The 19923-nt window shown below is 45.2% G+C and overlaps 1 protein-coding gene across 2 annotated transcripts in view; it reads right to left on the bottom strand.

The window, feature by feature from the left end:
• vgll4b (vestigial-like family member 4b) overlaps positions 1-19923 on the bottom strand; it is a 192360-nt gene that overhangs the window by 17495 nt on the left and 154942 nt on the right. The gene's annotated exons all lie outside the window — the stretch shown is intronic.

Raw genomic sequence — 19923 nt, 5'->3', positions numbered from 1 at the left:
GGCCAACTACAAGAAACGTCTGACCTCTGTGATTGCCAACAAGGGTTTTACCACCAAGTACTAAGTCATGTTTTGCAAAGGGGTCAAATACTTATTTCCCTCATTAAAATGCAAATAATTTATAACATTTCTGACATGCGTTTTTCTGGATATTTTTGTTGTTATTCTGTCTCTCACTGTTCAAATAAACCTACCATTAAAATTATAGACTGATCATTTCTTTGTCAGTGGGCAAACGTACAAAATCAGCAGGGGATCAAATACTTTTTCCCCCTCACTGTACATACATATGTATACACACACACGTATACATACACACATATATATATATACACACACACACACATTATGTATGTATGTATGTATGTATGTATGTATGTATGTATGTATGTATGTATATATATATATATACACACATATACACACACATACATATATATACACACACACACACACACACACACACACACACACACACACACACACACACACACACACACACACACACATGTGTATGTACACACATATTTGACACACTGGAAAGAATCAATAACAGAGCGAACTAGAATGCTATTTGGCCCTAAACAGAGAGTACACAGTGGCAGAATACCTGACCACCGTGACTGACCCAAAATTAAGGAAAGCTTTGACTAGGTACAGACTCAGTGAGCATAGCCTTGCTATTGAGAAAGGCCGCAGAAGGCAGACTTGGCTCTCAAGAGAAGACAGGCTATGTGCACACTGCCCACAAAATGAGGTGGAAACTGAGCTGCACTTCCTAACCTCCTGCCAAATGTATGACCATATTAGAGACACAGATTTCCCCCAAGAATTTGAAAACAAATCAAACATTGATAAACTCCAATATGGCGAAAATAGGCGAAATACCGCAGTGTGTAATCACAACAGCAAGATGTGGCACGTTGCCATGAGAAAAGGGCAACCAGTGGAAGACAAACATTGTAAATACAACCTTTATTTATTTTCCCTTTCATACTTCAACTTCTTGCACATTGTTACAACCGTGTACAAAGCCAATAATGTAACATTTGAAATGTCTATATTATTTTAAAACTGTTCTAATATTTGCTAATGTTTCCTTTGCTTATTTCCCTTTTGTTCAATGTCTATTCCATTTGGTTTGGCAATGTAAACATATGTTTCCCAAAAAAGACCTTTGAATTGAACTCAGAGAGAGAGAGAGAGAGTGAGAGAGAGACAGACATTCGGAGAGAGAGAAAGCGAGAGTTGGGAGATTACTATAGATCACTGCATGTATGGTCAGTCACTAGATAAAGTGAGATGCTGTGTAGTCCTGGATATGACTGTTATTTACTAGACGTTGGCTTATATACAGGGTGTTATTAGTGGTTGTGTGGTGGCAGAACCCACAGGTTTTATTCAGTCATCCATTAATTACAGAATAAAAACCAACCTGCAACACATAAATGATGAAGTAATACGTTCTGGTACAACATTAAAACACACTCCGGTCTACAGCTGCGATTGGGAAAAACACCAAGATATAAAACGACCATTAAGTGACTTCCAAAATCCCAGACTGCAGCTTTAATCAGTGTTTTACTGTAGCAGTTCTAATGTCACCGTCTTTGAGTCAACCCCACGTACTAGCCCATATGTTAATGAGACAGAATACTAACCCATATGTTAATGAGACAGAGTACTAACCCATATGTTAATGAGACAGAATACTAACCCATATGTTAATGAGACAGAGTACTAACCCATATGTTAATGAGACAGAGTACTAACCCATATGTTAATGAGACAGAGTACTAACCCATATGTTAATGAGACAGAATACTAACCCATATGTTAATGAGACAGAGTACTAACCCATATGTTAATGAGACAGAGTACTAACCCATATGTTAATGAGACAGAGTACTAACCCATATGTTAATGAGACAGAGTACTAACCCATATGTTAATGAGACAGAATACTAACCCATATGTTAATGAGACAGAGTACTAACCCATATGTTAATGAGACAGAGTACTAACCCATATGTTAATGAGACAGAGTACTAACCCATATGTTAATGAGACAGAGTACTAACCCATATGTTAATGAGACAGAGTACTAACCCATATGTTAATGAGACAGAGTACTAACCCATATGTTAATGTGACAGAATACTAACCCATATGTTAATGAACAATGCTGAGACAGAGTACAAACTCATATATTAATGAACAATGCTGAGACAGAGTACTAACCCATATGTTAATGTGACAGAGTACTAACCCATATGTTAATGAGACAGAGTACTAACCCATGTTAATGAACAATGCTGAGACAGAGTACTAACCCATATGTTAATGTGACAGAGTACTAACCCATATGTTAATGAGACAGAGTACTAACCCATGTTAATGAACAATGCTGAGACAGAGTACTAACCCATATGTTAATGTGACAGAGTACTAACCCATATGTTAATGTGACAGAATACTAAGCCATATGTTAATGTGACAGAATACTAAGCCATATGTTAATGTGACAGAGTACTAACCCATATGTTAATGAACAATGCTGAGACAGAGTACTAGCCCATATGTTAATGAACAATGCTGAGACAGAGTACTAACCCATATGTTAATGAACAATGCTGAGACAGAGTACTAACCCATATGTTAATGTGACAGAGTACTAACCCATATGTTAATGAACAATGCTGAGACAGAGTACAAACCCATATGTTAATGAACAATGCTGAGACAGAGTACAAACCCATATGTTAATGAACAATGCTGAGACAGAGTACTAGCCCATATGTTAATGTGACTACATTGAGACAGAATACTAACCCATATGTTAATGTGACAGAATACTAACCCATATGTTAATGAACAATGCTGAGACAGAGTACTAACCCATATGTTAATGTGACTACGTTGAGACAGAATACTAACCCATATGTTAATGTGACAGAATACTAATGCATATGTTAATGTGACTATGCTGAGACAGAGTACTAACCCATATGTTAATGTGACTACGTTGAGACAGAATACTAACCCATATGTTAATGTGACAGAATACTAACTCATATGTTAATGTGACAGAATACTAACCCATATGTTAATGTGACTATGCTGAGACAGAATACTAACCCATATGTTAATGTGACAGAATACTAACCCATATGTTAATGTGACTATGCTGAGACAGAATACTAACCCATATGTTAATGTGACTATGCTGAGACAGAATACTAACCCATATGTTAATGTGACTATGCTGAGACAGAATACTAACCCATATGTTAATGTGACTATGTTGAGACAGAATACTAACCCATATGTTAATGTGACTATGTTGAGACAGAATACTGACCCATATGTTAATGTGACTACGCTGAGACAGAATACTAACCCATATGTTAATGTGACTACGTTGAGACAGAATACTGACCCATATGTTAATGTCACTACGCTGAGACAAGAGTACTAACCCATATGTTAATGTGACTATGCTGAGACAGGGTACTAACCCATATGTTAATGTGACTACGTTGAGACAGAATACTAACCCATATGTTAATGTGACAGAATACTAACCCATATGTTAATGTGACTATGCTGAGACAGAATACTTACCCATATGTTAATGTGACAGAATACTAACCCATATGTTAATGTGACTATGCTGAGACAGAATACTAACCCATATGTTAATGTGACTATGTTGAGACAGAATACTAACCCATATGTTAATGTGACAGAATACTAACCCATATGTTAATGTGACTATGTTGAGAAAGAATACTAACCCATATGTTAATGTGACAGAATACTAACCTATATGTTAATGTGACAGAATACTAACCTATATGTTAATGTGACAGAATACTAACCCATATGTTAATGTGACAGAATACTAACCCATATGTTAATGTGACAGAATACTAACCCATATGTTAATGTGACAGAATACTAACCCATATGTTAATGTGACAGAATACTAACCCATATGTTAATGTGACAGAATACTAACCCATATGTTAATGTGACAGAATACTAACCCATATGTTAATGTGACAGAATACTAACCCATATGTTAATGTGACAGAATACTAACCTATATGTTAATGTGACAGAATACTAACCCATATGTTAATGTGACAGAATACTAACCCATATGTTAATGTGACAGAATACTAACCCATATGTTAATGTGACAGAATACTAACCCATATGTTAATGTGACAGAATACTAACCCATATGTTAATGTGACAGAATACTAACCCATATGTTAATGTGACTACGTTGCTTTGTAGTTCTTTAGTTACACTAACTACTTTCCTGACAGTCTGAGAAAACCCCGAAAGTCCACTGGTCTTTATAGTTGTTAAGTTATTCATCACGCCTCTCATAGAACAGCAAAGTGATTCATTTTACAAGTTCCTGTTTGTTCACTCATAGATGACTGTTGAATTGTTACCCTCTCTTGCTGACAGATATAGGGTTGGACTGCACTTCATAAGAGAACAATGTTAGTTAGCTAGAATACTTTATTCAGAGGCAAAGAGAGTGTCTTGTGTGTGAAAATGGCCTAGGGAGCAATAAAACCCCAGAGCTTTTTCTCACAATTGTGTTTCAGTGTCGTTTGTTTGAGAAGAAACCCCACAACTGTTGATGGGCTGGGTTTGGTTTATATTTCTGCTTCAACTCACTGAGTAAGTGGAGCCTCTCTCTCTCTCACTGTGTGTGTGTGACCTTGCAGTCTCACAGGAAACATCTGGGAAGAATCAGGCTGGAGGGAGGGAGGCACAACCACAGGTTCACACACACACACACACACACACACACACACACACACACACACACACACACACACACACACACACACACACACACACACACACACACACACACACACACACACACACACACACACACACACACACACACTATACCCAGGGGGAGTAGAAGAGGGAGAACCACAGGTTATGAACATTGCTCCTGCTATACTGCCAGCGTCATACAAACCACAGGGCTCTGCAGGTCCCAAACCGCTACACTGCATTTAGATGGTCTTCTGGAACCTTCCAATCCCTCTCTGATAAAGAGCTAATGCTGTATATTCAGTTCAACAACAACCCCAGTTGGCCCATCTATATTCAGTTCAACAACAACCCCAGTTGGCCCATCTATATTCAGTTCAACAACAACCCCAGTTGACCCATCTATATTCAGTTCTACAACAACCCCAGTTGACCCATCTATATTCAGTTCTACAACAACCCCAGTTGACCCATCTATATTCAGTTCAACAACAACCCCAGTTGACCCATCTATATTCAGTTCAACAACAACCCCAGTTGGCCCATCTATATTCAGTTCTACAACAACCCCAGTTGACCCATCTATATTCAGTTCAACAACAACCCCAGTTGGCCCATCTATATTCAGTTCAACAACAACCCCAGTTGGCCCATCTATATTCAGTTCAACAACAACCCCAGTTGACCCATCTATATTCAGTTCTACAACAACCCCAGTTGACCCATCTATATTCAGTTCAACAACAACCCCAGTTGGCCCATCTATATTCAGTTCAACAACAACCCCAGTTGGCCCATCTATATTCAGTTCAACAACAACCCCAGTTGGCCCATCTATATTCAGTTCTACAACAACCCCAGTTGACCCATCTATATTCAGTTCAACAACAACCCCAGTTGGCCCATCTATATTCAGTTCAACAACAACCCCAGTTGACCCATCTATATTCAGTTCTACAACAACCCCAGTTGGCCCATCTATATTCAGTTCAACAACAACCCCAGTTGACCCATCTATATTCAGTTCTACAACAACCCCAGTTGGCCCATCTATATTCAGTTCAACAACAAGCCCAGTTGGCCCATCTATATTCAGTTCAACAACAAGCCCAGTTGGCCCATCTATATTCAGTTCAACAACAACCCCAGTTGGCCCATCTATATTCAGTTCAACAACAACCCCAGTTGACCCATCTATATTCAGTTCTACAACAACCCCAGTTGGCCCATCTATATTCAGTTCAACAACAACCCCAGTTGACCCATCTATATTCAGTTCAACAACAACCCCAGTTGACCCATCTATATTCAGTTCAACAACAACCCCAGTTGGCCCATCTATATTCAGTTCAACAACAACCCCAGTTGGCCCATCTATATTCAGTTCAACAACCCCAGTTGGCCCATCTATATTCAGTTCAACAACAACCCCAGTTGGCCCACCTGGGAAAATCCTCTACGTTATCATCATTAACAGCAGACTCGTACATTTTCCAAAGTGAAAACAATGTACTGAGCAAATGTCAAATTGGCTTTTTACCAAATTACCGTACGGCAGACCACACGGTAATTGACAAAAAAACAAAAGGCAAAAAGTATTCTCATGCTTTGTTGATTTCCAAAAAGCTTTTGGCTCAATTTGGCATGAGGATCTGCTATACAAATTGATGGAAAGTGGTGTTGGGGGGGAAACATATATGACATCCCAAGGCCATGTACACAAACAACAAGTGTGCTGTTAAAATTGGCAAAAGACACACACATTTCTTTCCACAGGGCCGTGGGGTGAGACAGGGATGCAGTTTAAGCCCCACCCTCTTCAACATATATATATATATATATATCAATGAATTGGCGAGGGCACTAGAACAGTCTGCAGCACCCGGCCTCACCCTACTAGAATCTGAAGTCGCATGTCTACGGTTTGCTGATGATCTGCAGCACCTAGATTTCTGCACAGATTCTGTCAGACCTGGGCCCTGAAATAACATTTCAGTAAAACAGAAATAATGGTTGTTCCAAAAAAGGTCTGATGTTCAGACTCTGCTTGCAGATGTAAGAGAATAAATCCATACTGCCCTGCCCACTTCACTGTTACTCCAAGCAGAGAAAACTGCAGTTCTGAAATACATCAAAAAGCGTGAAGACTTCTGCCTGAAGCCCATACACGCCGCAGCTTACATGTTGGACCCCGAGTATAATGGCAAGAGCATCCTGTCTAGTGCAGATATCAACAAGACCTATGGTGTCATCACTACTGTGTCTCGCCACCTTGGCCTGGATGAGGGCAAGGTTCTTGGCAGTCTGGCGAAGTACACTTCCAAGCAAGGGCTTTGGGATGGAGATGCAATATGGCAGTCTGGCGAAGTACACTTCCAAGCAAAGGCTTTGAGAACATCTCCTCTCTACTGAGAGAACATCTCCTCTCTACTGTCCAGTTGGCTGGGGGAAGCCATGAGAACATCTCCTCTCTACTGTCCAGTTGGCTGGGGGAAGCCATGAGAACATCTCCTCTCTACTGTCCAGTTGGCTGGGGGAAGCCATGAGAACATCTCCTCTCTACTGAGAGAACATCTCTTCTCTACTGTCCAGTTGGCTGGGGGAAGCCATGAGAACATCTCCTCTCTACTGTCCAGTTGGCTGGGGAAGCCATGATAACATCTCCTCTCTACTGTCCAGTTGGCTGGGGGAAGCCATGAGAACATCTCCTCTCTACTGTCCAGTTGGCTGGGGGAAGCCATGAGAACATCTCCTCTCTACTGTCCAGTTGGCTGGGGGAAGCCATGAGAACATCTCCTCTCTACTGAGAGAACATCTCCTCTCTACTGTTCAGTTGGCTGGGGGAAGCCATGAGAACATCTCCTCTCTACTGTCCAGTTGGCTGGGGGAAGCCATGAGAATATCTCCTCTCTACTGTTCAGTTGGCTGGGGAAGCCATGAGAACATCTCCTCTCTACTGTCCAGTTGGCTGGGGAAGCCATGAGAACATCTCTCTACTGTCCAGTTGGCTGGGGGAAGCCATGAGAACATCTCTCTACTGTCCAGTTGGCTGGGGGAAGCCATGAGAACATCTCCTCTCTACTGTCCAGTTGGCTGGGGGAAGCCATGAGAACATCTCTCTACTGTCCAGTTGGCTGGGGGAAGCCATGAGAACATCTCCTCTCTACTGTCCAGTTGGCTGGGGGAAGCCATGAGAACATCTCCTCTCTACTGTCCAGTTGGCTGGGGGAAGCCATGAGAACATCTCCTCTCTACTGTCCAGTTGGCTGGGGGAAGCCATGAGAACATCTCCTCTCTACTGTCCAGTTGGCTGGGGGAAGCCATGAGAACATCTCCTCTCTACTGAGAGAACATCTCCTCTCTACTGTCCAGTTGGCTGGGGGAAGCCATGAGAACATCTCCTCTCTACTGTCCAGTTGGCTGGGGGAAGCCATGAGAACATCTCCTCTCTACTGTCCAGTTGGCTGGGGGAAGCCATGATAACACACTGTTAGTGGAGACCCCAGCAGCAACAACAGTAGTTCCAGCGACAATACAGGCCTTCCTACTCCTTACTGTCAGTACAGGAGAGGAGAGAGATCTAGCCACAAACCCGAGCACACTGCTACACAGCAACTCAGCACAGCTCAACCAAGACGGCTAAAGTCATGGAGCTGAAGATGAAGTCATCAAATCAAATGTTATTTGTCACATGCTTTGTAAACAACAGGTGTAGACTAACAGTGAAATACTTACTTACGGGCCCTTCGCAACAATGCAGAGAGACAAATAGAAATCCACACAAAACATTAGAAGACAAGAACAGCTCAAGGACAGAACAATATACATGAGGTAGATATGTTCATATAGGTAGGGGTAAAGTGGCTAGGCAACAGGATAGATAATAAACAGTTACAAGTCAAGAGGTTGGTGCAAAAAGGGTCAATGAAAATATTCCAGGTAGTTATTGGTTAACTATTTAACTAACTATTTAGCAGTCTAATAGCTTGGGGGTAGAAGCTGTTCAGGATCCTGTTGGTTCCAGACTGGTGCATCGGGGGGAAGGGGCGTTGTCGTGCCCTCTTCACGACTGTGTTGGTGTGTGTGGACCATGATAGCTCCTTAGTGATGTGGACACTGAGGAACTTGAAGCTCTCCACCTGTTGATGTGGATGGGGGTGTACTCGGCCCTCCGTTTCATGTAGTCGTGGCGCTAAAGCTGTAGTCGTGGTGCTAAAGCTGTAGTCGTGGCGCTAAAGCTGTAGTCGTGGTGCTGTAGTCGTGGCGCTGTAGTCGTGGTGCTAAAGCTGTAGTCGTGGTGCTAAAGCTGTAGTCGTGGCGCTAAAGCTGTAGTCGTGGCGCTAAAGCTGTAGTCGTGGCGCTAAAGCTGTAGTCGTGGCGCTAAAGCTGTAGTCGTGGTGCTAAAGCTGTAGTCGTGGTGCTAAAGCTGTAGTCGTGGTGCTAAAGCTGTAGTCGTGGGGCTAAAGCTGTAGTCGTGGTGCTAAAGCTGTAGTCGTGGTGCTGTAGTCGTGGTGCTAAAGCTGTAGTCGTGGTGCTAAAGCTGTAGTTGTGGTGCTAAAGCTGTAGTCGTGGTGCTAAAGCTGTAGTCGTGGTGCTAAAGCTGTAGTTGTGGTGCTAAAGCTGTAGTTGTGGTGCTAAAGCTGTAGTCGTGGCGCTAAAGCTGTAGTCGTGGTGCTAAAGCTGTAGTCGTGGTGCTAAAGCTGTAGTCGTGGAGCTGTAGTCGTGGGGCTAAAGCTGTAGTCGTGGGGCTAAAGCTGTAGTCGTGGCGCTGTAGTCGTGGGGCTAAAGCTGTAGTTGTGGCGCTGTAGTCATGAGGCTAAAGCTGTAGCGCTGTAGTCGTGGGGCTAAAGCTGTAGTCGTGGCGCTGTAGTCGTGGGGCTAAAGCTGTAGTCGTGGCGCTGTAGTCGTGGGGCTAAAGCTGTAGTCGTGGCGCTGTAGTCGTGGGGCTAAAGCTGTAGTTGTGGCGCTGTAGTCGGGGGCTAAAGCTGTAGTTGTGGCGCTGTAGTCGGGGGCTAAAGCTGTAGTCGTGGGGCTAAAGCTGTAGTTGTGGCGCTGTAGTCGGGGCTAAAGCTGTAGTCGTGGTGCTGTAGTCGTGGGGCTAAAGCTGTAGTCGTGGCACTGTAGTCGTGGCGCTGTAGTCGTGGGGCTAAAGCTGTAGTCGTGGCGCTGTAGTCGTGGGGCTAAAGCTGTAGTCATGGAGCTCATGCAGACAGACAGGGACAGCTAACAGGAGAGTAACTGCAGCAGGGAACACGACAGAGGGAGAGAGACGGGCAGTAGCAGGCTTCCAGCCCACAGCCGTCTGACTGACAGGATAAGGGCTCTTTGTTTTGAGAAGGAGAAAATGGCCCCGCTGCCTGTCGTCTGAACTCCAGTCAACAACACAGAGCAGTTTGTTTTACAATTCAACAAGTCTACATTTTCATGGTTTTGCTGCTGATCTGACTAGGGAGGGAAATATTACCCTCGTTTCCACGTTACAGGGTTTTGTGACAAAGGTTGCTTGTTTTCATGTGTCCCTCACCCCTAAGCCCGAGGGCCCAGGTCTGCCCTGACTGACTAACACCATAATAGAAACCAGAGAGAGAACTAGGTGCAGCCCAGCCCCAGAATGAAGGGTCGGGTTGCAGCTAACACACACACACACACACACACACACACACACACACACACACACACACACACACACACACACACACACACACACACACACACACACACACACACGGCTGCAGGGTATTGCCACGTCAACACACACGATACAACATCCCTAGATGTTGCCCTCTGTCTGTCACCATTGTTTCATTCACACCTTTACTCCACACACATACAGAGACACATACAAAGCTCTCCCTCACCCTCCATTTGGCAAATCTAACTGTTTTGCGAGCACAGACTATGGAATGTGTTCCGGGACTTATCTGATGGTATTGAGGAGTTTACCACATCAGTCACCAGTTTCATTAATAAGTGCATCGACGGTGCCATCCCCAAAGTGACAGTACATACATTTCCCAACCAGAAGCCATGGATTACAGGCAACATCCGCACTGAGCTAAAGGCTATAGCTGCCGCTTCCAAGGACGGGACACTAACCAGGACGCTAATAAAAAATTCCTGCTATGCCATCAAGCAGGCAAAGCATCAATACAGGACTAAGATCAAATCCTACCCCACCAGCTCTGACGCTCGTCGGATGTGACAGGGCTCGCAAACTATCACGGATTACATTGGGAAACGCAGCCGCGAGCTGTCCAGTGACGCAAGCCCAGCAGATGAGCTAAATGCCTTCTATGCTCGCTTCGAGGCAATCAACACTGAACCAAGCATGAGAGCACCAGCTGTTCCGGACGACTGTTATCTCGCTCTCTGTAGCTAATGTGAGTAAGACCTTTAAACATGTTAACATTAACAAGACCGCGGGGCCAGGTGGATTACCAGGACGCGTACTAAGAGCATGCACTGATCAGATGGCAAGTCTCGTCACTGACATTTTCAACATGTCCCTGACTCAGTCTGTAATACCTACATGTTTCAAGCAGACCACCATAGTCCCTGTGCCCAAGAACACTAAGGTAACTCGTCTAGCATTCACATCTGTAGCCATGAAATGCTTTGAAAGGCTGGTCATGGCTCACATCAACACCATCATCCCAGACACCCTGGACCCAATTTGCATACCTCCACAAAAGATCCAGATGATGCAATCTCTATTGTACTCCACACTACCCTTTTGTCCTACTTGGACAAAAGGAACACCTACGTGAGAATGCTGTGCATTGACTTACAGCTCACCGTTCAACACCACAGTGCCATCCAAGCTCATCACTGAGCTAAGGACCCTGGGACTGAACACCTCCCTCTGCAACTGTATCCTGGACTTCCTGACGGGCTGCCCCCAGGTGGTGAGGGTAGGTAGCAACACATCTGCCACGGAGACCCTCAACACGTGGGGCCCCTCAGGGGTGTGTGCTTAAGTCCCCTCCCGTGCTTCCTGTTCACCCACGACTGTGTGGCCACGCATCACTCAAACACCATCATTACGTTTGCCGACAAGACAAGACGGCGGTAGGCCTGAACACCGACAACGATGACACAACCTATAAGGAGGATGTCAGTGACCTGACAGTGTGGTGTCATGACAACAACCTCTCAATCAACATTAGCAAGACAAATGAGCTGATCCTGGACTACAGGGACGAGCACCAACGGGGCTGTAGTGGAGGGGGTCGATGTACAACTCCCTAAGGATCTATCATGGTCCAAACACACCAACAGTCGTGGAGAGGGCACGACAACGCCTATTCACTCTCAGGAGGCTGAAAAGACTTGGCATGGGCCCTCAGATCCTCAAACAGTTCTAAAGATGCTGTAAATGGTGCCACTGGACTGGCTGCAACACCGCCTGATATGGCAAACCACCTGGTATGGCAAACCGCCTGGTATGGCAAACCGCCTGGTATGACAAACCGCCTGGCATTTGACTGCCGTACGCGCTACAGAGGGTAGTGTTTACGGCCCAGTACATCACAGGGGCTGTACTCCATGCCACCCAGGACCTCGATACCAGAGGAAGGCTCTAAAAATTGTCAAAGACTCCAGCCACAGAAGTCATAGACTGTTCTCTCTGCCACCACACGACAAGCGGTACCGATGCACCAAGTCTGGAACCAGCAGGACCGTGAACAACTTCTAACCCTAAGCCATAAGACTGCTAAATAGTTAACCAAATAGCTACCTGGACTAACTGCATTGACCCTTTTGCACCAACTTTGACTCATCACTGCTGCTGCTACTGTTTATTCCTAGTTATACGTACATCTACCTCAATTAACTCATACCCCTGCACATTGACTCAGCACTGGTACCCCTTGTACACTGAGTGTACAAAACATTAGGAACAACTTCCTGATATTGAGTTGCATTCCCTTTTGCCCTCAGAACAGCCTCAATTTGTTAGGAAATGGACTCTACAAGGTGTTGAAAGCCGTTCCACAGGGATCCTGGCCAATGTTGACTCCAATGCTTCCCCACAGTTGTGTCAAGTTGGCTGGATGTCCTTTGGGTGGTGGACCATTCTTGGTACACATGGGAAACTGTTGAGCATGAAAAACCCAGCAGCGTTGCAGTTCTTGACTCAAACCGGTGCGTCTGGCACCTACTACCATACCCCGTTCAAAGGCACTTAAATCTTTTGTCTTGCCCCTTCACCCTCTGAATGACACACATACACAATCCATGTCTCAATTATCTCAAGGCTTAAAAATCGTTATTTAACCATGTCTCCTCCCCTTCATCTACACTGATTGAAGTGGATTTAACAAGTGACATCAATAAGGGATCATAGCTTTCACCTGTAATCACCTGGTCAGTCTGTCAAAAAAAAAAAATGGTCAGATGCACCGAATACAACAAGTGTAGACCTTGCCGTGAAATGCTTACTTACAAGCCCTTAACCAACAGTGTACAAAACAAATGGAGGGGGGGGGGGGTCAATGTAAATAGTCCGGTGGCCATTTGATTAATTGTTCAGCAGTCTTATGGCTTGGGGGTAGAAGCTGTTCAGGAGCCTTTTGGTCCTGGACTTTACCCTCCGTTACCGCTTGCCGTGCGGAAGCAGAGAGAACAGTCTATGACTTGGATGTCTGGAGTCTATGACAATTTTTTGGGCTTTCCTCTGACACCGCCTGGTATAGAGGTCCTGGATGGCAGGAAGCTTTGTATAGAGGTCCTGGATGGCAGGAAGCTTGGTATAGAGGTCCTGGATGGCAGGAAGCTTGGTATAGAGGTCCTGGATGGCAGGAAGCTTGGTATAGAGGTCCTGGATCGCAGGAAGCTTGGTATAGAGGTCCTGGATGGCAGGAAGCTTGGTATAGAGGTCCTGGATGGCAGGAAGCTTGGTATAGAGGTCCTGGATGGCAGGAAGCTTGGTATAGAGGTCCTGGATGGCAGGAAGCTTGGTATAGAGGTCCTGGATGGCAGGAAGCTTGGTATAAAGGTCCTGGATGGCAGGAAGCTTGGTATAGAGGTCCTGGATGGCAGGAAGCTTGGCCCCCAGTGATGTGCTGGGCCATACGCACTACCCTCTGTCATGGAAAGAGCAGATGTTCCTAATGTTTTGAGAACTCAGTGCCAAGTTATCGTCACTCATTGTGTATCTATAATTACACGTTTTACTGTTGTATTATTTCTCTATTTTCTTCCTCTCTGCATTTAGTTAGTCCTGTTGTGACGAATAAAACACATTTAGTTAGTCCTGTTGTGACGAATAAAACACATTTTGAATTGAGAGAACGAGAAACAGAAGTTGGTGCACACACATAAACACACACACACGCGCATACACACGCACAGGCGCGCACACACACCCACACACACACACACACACACACACACACACACAGGGCTCCATGGTAATGCCACATCAATCAAATATACCTAAATCAGTAACACACTACTTGTTCAGGTACAGCAGCAGAGTGGAGGTGAAGTCATTACCCAGAATTAACCTGGGTATCTGAAGAACTACAGACTTCGTGCTGGAAAACTGCACCTACTTTTATTGTAGGGCAAGTTAGTTTAGGACTGTAAAACTATGCCATATGACATAACATCCCTAGACGTTGCCCTCTGTCTGTCACCAATGAGGCGTTAAACTACTAATCTGGAAGCTGTAATAAATCAGATAAGAGAGAATACTGTGTATACGTGATAGCAAGGCTATCTCCTGTTGAGACAAACCACTCACAAGGTTAAAAAAGGACAATTGTCATGTGCCAAAAAAACATTAGGTATTTTTTAAAATCTAACCTTTATTTAACTAGGCAAGTCAGTTAAGAACAAATTATTATTTACCATGACAGCCTACATTGGCCAAACTCTAACCAGGACGACGCTGGGCCAATTGTGCGCCGCCCTATGGGACTCCCGATCACGGCCGGTTGTGATACAGCCCGGGATCGAACCGGGGTCTGTGCTGACCCTGGCGTCACCATTGCGCCACTCGGGAGCCTGAATCACAGAATCTCTACAAAACTGCACCACATTTATTTCAGAAGAAGTTACGTTAGTTTAACCAACCGTGATATGATCCTGTCTGTCTGTCTGTCTGTCTGTCTGTCTGACCGCGCCCCAGCCTACCTGTCTGACCGCCCCCCCAGCCTACCTGTCTGTCTGTCTGACCTCCCCCCAGCCTACCTGTCTGTCTGTCTGACCGCCCCCCAGCCTACCTGTCTGTCTGTCTGACCGCCCCCCAGCCTACCTGTCTGTCTGTCTGACCGCCCCCCAGCCTACCTGTCTGTCTGTCTGCCCCCCAGTCTGTCTGTCTGTCTGTCTGTCTGTCTGTCTGTCTGTCTGTCTGTCTGCCTGCCCCCTAGCCTACCTGTCTGTCTGTCTGTCTGTCTGTCTGTCTGACTGCCCCCCAGCCTACCTGTCTGTCTGTCTGCCCCCAGACTACCTGTCTGTCTGTCTGACTGACTGCCCCCAGCCTACCTGTCTGTCTGTCTGCCCCCCAGCCTACCTGTCTGTCTGACTGACTGCCCCCCAGCCTACCTGTCTGTCTGTCTGACCGCCCCCCCCAGCCTACCTGTCTGTCTGTCTGCCCCCCAGCCTACCTGTCTGTCTGACCGCCCCCCAGCCTACCTGTCTGTCTGTCTGCCCCCGAGCCTACCTGTCTGTGGTGACGGAGTGCTGTCATTGTTTGGTCTGTCTTATGGAGGGCTCCTAACACATTCCCAGGTCGTAGGCGGTATACCATATAGCGGGTTATTTAGTTTTTCAATACATTTTCATATCGGCTGATACTTTATTATTTAAAATGATAAAAACCGTAGAAAAGTTGAGCCAGTCACGTGTTTGTTTGTAAAGCGAGCTGGCGAATCAATATCATTCTATATCTATTGGTCGAGTCTCTGTTCTTGTAATTAGTTTGTTTTCACTCATTAGCATTTAATTAAGAGGGTCTATGTGATTTGGCTATTAGTTTGTTTTCAGTCATTAGCATTTAATTAAGAGGGTCTATGCGATTTGGCTATTAGTTTGTTTTCACTCATTAGCATTTAATTAAGAGGGTCTATGCGATTTGGCTATTAGTTTGTTTTCACTCATTAGCATTTAATTAAGAGGGTCTATGCGATTTGGCTATTAGTTTGTTTTCACTCATTAGCATTTAATTAAGAGGGTCTATGCGATTTGGCTATTAGTTTGTTTTCACTCATTAGCATTTAATTAAGAGGGTCTATGCGATTTGGCTATTAGTTTGTTTTCAGTCATCAGCATTTAATTAAGAGGGTCTATGCAATTTGGCTATTAGTTTGTTTTCACTCATTAGCATTTAATAAAGAGGGTCTATGCGATTTGGCTATTAGTTTGTTTTCACTCATTAGCATTTAATTAAGAGGGTCTATGCGATTTGGCTATTAGTTTGTTTTCACTCATTAGCATTTAATTAAGAGGGTCTATGCGATTTGGCTATTAGTTTGTTTTCACTCATTAGCATTTAATTAAGAGGGTCTATGCGATTTGGCTATTAGTTTGTTTTCACTCATTAGCATTTAATTAAGAGGGTCTATGCGATTTGGCTATTAGTTTGTTTTCACTCATTAGCATTTAATTAAGAGGGTCTATGCGATTTGGCTATTAGTTTGTTTTCACTCATTAGCATTTAATTAAGAGGGTCTATGCGATTTGGCTATTAGTTTGTTTTCACTCATTAGCATTTAATTAAGAGGGTCTACGCGATTTGGCTATTAGTTTGTTTTCACTCATTAGCATTTAATTAAGAGGGTCTACGCGATTTGGCTATTAGTTTGTTTTCACTCATTAGCATTTAATTAAGAGGGTCTATGCGATTTGGCTATTAGTTTGTTTTCACTCATTAGCATTTAATTAAGAGGGTCTATGCGATTTGGCTATTAGTTTGTGCAATTTTTTTGTTGTTGCATTCTGTTAGAGGCTCAATGGGCTTTTGTTATGTTTTTAGCAGCCCCTTGTGTGCTTTGCCGGTATTACCGTAAATCCCAGTATGAGAAAATCTGGATACCGCCCAAGATTACCAGGCTGTTAACAAGCACTAGGCGCTGATCCTGGACTAAAGGAAACGGAAGGAAGAGCATGGCCCCATTCACATCAACAGGGTACGAGCATGGCCCCGTTCACATCAACAGGGTACGAGCATGGCCCCGTTCACATCAACAGGGTACGAGCATGGCCCCGTTCACATCAACAGGGTAAGAGCATGGCCCCATTCACATCAACAGGGTATGAGCATGGCCCCATTCACATCAACAGGGTACGAGCATGGCCCCGTTCACATCAACAGGGTAAGAGCATGGCCCCATTCACATCAACGGGGTATGAGCATGGCCCCGTTCACATCAACGGGGTACGAGCATGGCCCCGTTCACATCAACGGGGTGCGAGCATGGCCCCATTCACATCAACAGGGTACGAGCATGGCCCCATTCACATCAACGGGGTATGAGCATGGCCCCATTCACATCAACAGGGTACGAGCATGGCCCCGTTCACATCAACGGGGTATGAGCATGGCCCCGTTCACATCAACGGGGTACGAGCATGGCCCCGTTCACATCAACAGGGTACGAGCATGGCCCCGTTCACATCAACAGGGTACGAGCATGGCCCCATTCACATCAACAGGGTTCTGCTCTGCCTAACACCATGGTACGTAATTTGTAAAAAAAAATGTAATTCCTTTGTTATTTCAAGATCACGACTTCTCACTACGTAACAAACGTTTTGTCGTTATCACGAGATCATCCAAAAGTAGCCACCTCATCGAGGAGCCCTGTGATCCCAATGCGCTCGTAGGGCATTTTATCCAGCACCATCCTGATTTAATCAGCCTACGAGGCTGCTGTTGAATCTGATCAGCCTGCCAGGAATCGAGCTTCGCCCTGGATCAGATATGCATCTGCATATTAAAAGCACTTTGACTGCTAATCTGTCTTCAAGGAGCTTTACCTATGAAACCGCTTACAAGGCACAATCCTGATTTATCAGCCTCTGAGGCTTCTACTGAATCTGATCAGCCTGCCAGCAATGGAGCTCACCCACTCTGTACATGTGAATACTATCTAGTAGTCCCGTGTGGCTCAGTTGGTAGAGCATGGTGTTTGCAACGCCAGGGTTGTGGGTTCGATTCCCACGGGGGACCAGTATGGGGGGGAAGAAAAAAAATGTATGAAATGTATGCATTCACTACTGTAAGTTGCTCTGGATAAGAGCGTCTGCTAAATGACTAAAATGTAAATGTAAAACATGGAGTGTCCCTTACAATTATATGCCTATCAGTTATGCATGCTAACAACCAGCATAGATAGAGAGCTAATATGACTACCTAACTAAAATGAGTTCGCTCACTCATAAGACTAGCTGTGTTGTTGCCTGCATGCGATTGGCTGTGGTCTTGGGGGTGTCACACCTCCTGGGAGACACGGCTGCCTGTCAGGCATTGTTCAGGGCTTAAATGCCCCACGAGGGCTTACATGCCCCCAGGAGCTCTTAGCTCAAGGTAAGGGACATTTAGCTTACATGCCCCCAGGAGCTCTTAGCTCAAGGTAAGGGACATTTAGCTTACATGCCCCCAGGAGCTCTTAGCTCAAGGTAAGGGACATTTAGCTTACATGCCCCCAGGAGCTCTTAGCTCAAGGTAAGGGACATTTAGCTTACATGCCCCCAGGAGCTCTTAGCTCAAGGTAAGGGACATTTAGCTTACATGCCCCCAGGAGCTCTTAGCTCAAGGTAAGGGACATTTAGCTTGCTAACGTTCTAACTTAAAAAACTGATAATGAGCTCCCAACACAAATGAATTAATAAATGTTAGCATGAAATGTACCATCCCTTAGTGTAGTAGTTAATAAAAACATATATGTGCTGATCCACAGTGAGGTCTGCTGCCTCAGCCTTACTGTCCATCTATCATCAATACATCCACTCCTATTTAGAGAGTTTCTCCTGATCTCCACCAAGGCAGAGAGATGGGAGGGGAGGAGAAGAGGACAAGCAGGGGAGCGAGGGGAGGGGAGGAGAAGAGGACAAGCAGGGGAGCGAGGGGAGGGGAGGAGAAGAGGACAAGCAGGGGAGCGAGGGGAGGGGAGGAGAAGAGGACAAGCAGGGGAGAGAGGGGAGGGGAGGAGAAGAGGACAAGCAGGGGAGAGAGGGGAGGGGAGGAGAAGAGGACAAGCAGGGGAGCGAGGGGAGGGGAGGAGAAGAGGACAAGCAGGGGAGAGAGGGGAGGGGAGGAGAAGAGGACAAGCAGGGGAGAGAGGGGAGGGGAGGAGAAGAGGACAAGCAGGGGAGCGAGGGGAGGAGAATGGAAGCAGGAAGGCAGGAATGTGTTATGTGGGCAGCAGCCTCAACCACCAGGGCTGCATCCTCACATGGTCCTCTATATAACCTATATATATTATTCTATATAGTGCACTAGGTTTTGACCTAGTTGTGCCATTTGAGAAGCAGCCTGGAAACAGAGGGCATGGTCAGCCCCCGCCAGCTCCACAGCCATGTGCTCCAATCACAGACATGGTACGACATGGTACGTGAGGAATGGATAGAGCCATGCCAACCTGCCAGCAGCGCAATCTCTCTCATCCAGGATTACTAGTGCAGTATCAGGGTTTCTCTCTCTCATCCAGGATTACTAGTGCAGTATCAGGGTTTCTCTCTCTCATCCAGGATTACTAGTGCAGTATCAGGGTTTCTCTCTCTCATCCAGGATTACTAGTGCAGTATCAGGGTTTCTCTCTCTCTCATCCAGGATTACTAGTGCAGTATCAGGGTTTCTCTCTCTCTCTCTCTCTCATCCTGGATTACTAGTGCAGTATCAGGGTTTCTCTCTCTCTCATCCTGGATTACTAGTGCAGTATCAGGGTTTCTCTCTCTCTCATCCAGGATTACTAGTGCAGTATCAGGGTTTCTCTCTCTCTCATCCAGGATTACTAGTGCAGTATCAGGGTTTCTCTCTCTCTCATCCAGGATTACTAGTGCAGTATCAGGGTTTCTCTCTCTCTCTCTCATCCAGGATTACTAGTGCAGTATCAGGGTTTCTCTCTCTCTCTCTCTCTCTCTCATCCAGGATTACTAGTGCAG

This window comes from Salmo salar, chromosome ssa22, assembly GCF_905237065.1.
Source record: "Salmo salar chromosome ssa22, Ssal_v3.1, whole genome shotgun sequence".
NCBI lineage: Eukaryota > Metazoa > Chordata > Actinopteri > Salmoniformes > Salmonidae > Salmo > Salmo salar.
This window is presented reverse-complemented; position numbering and strand designations above follow the sequence as displayed.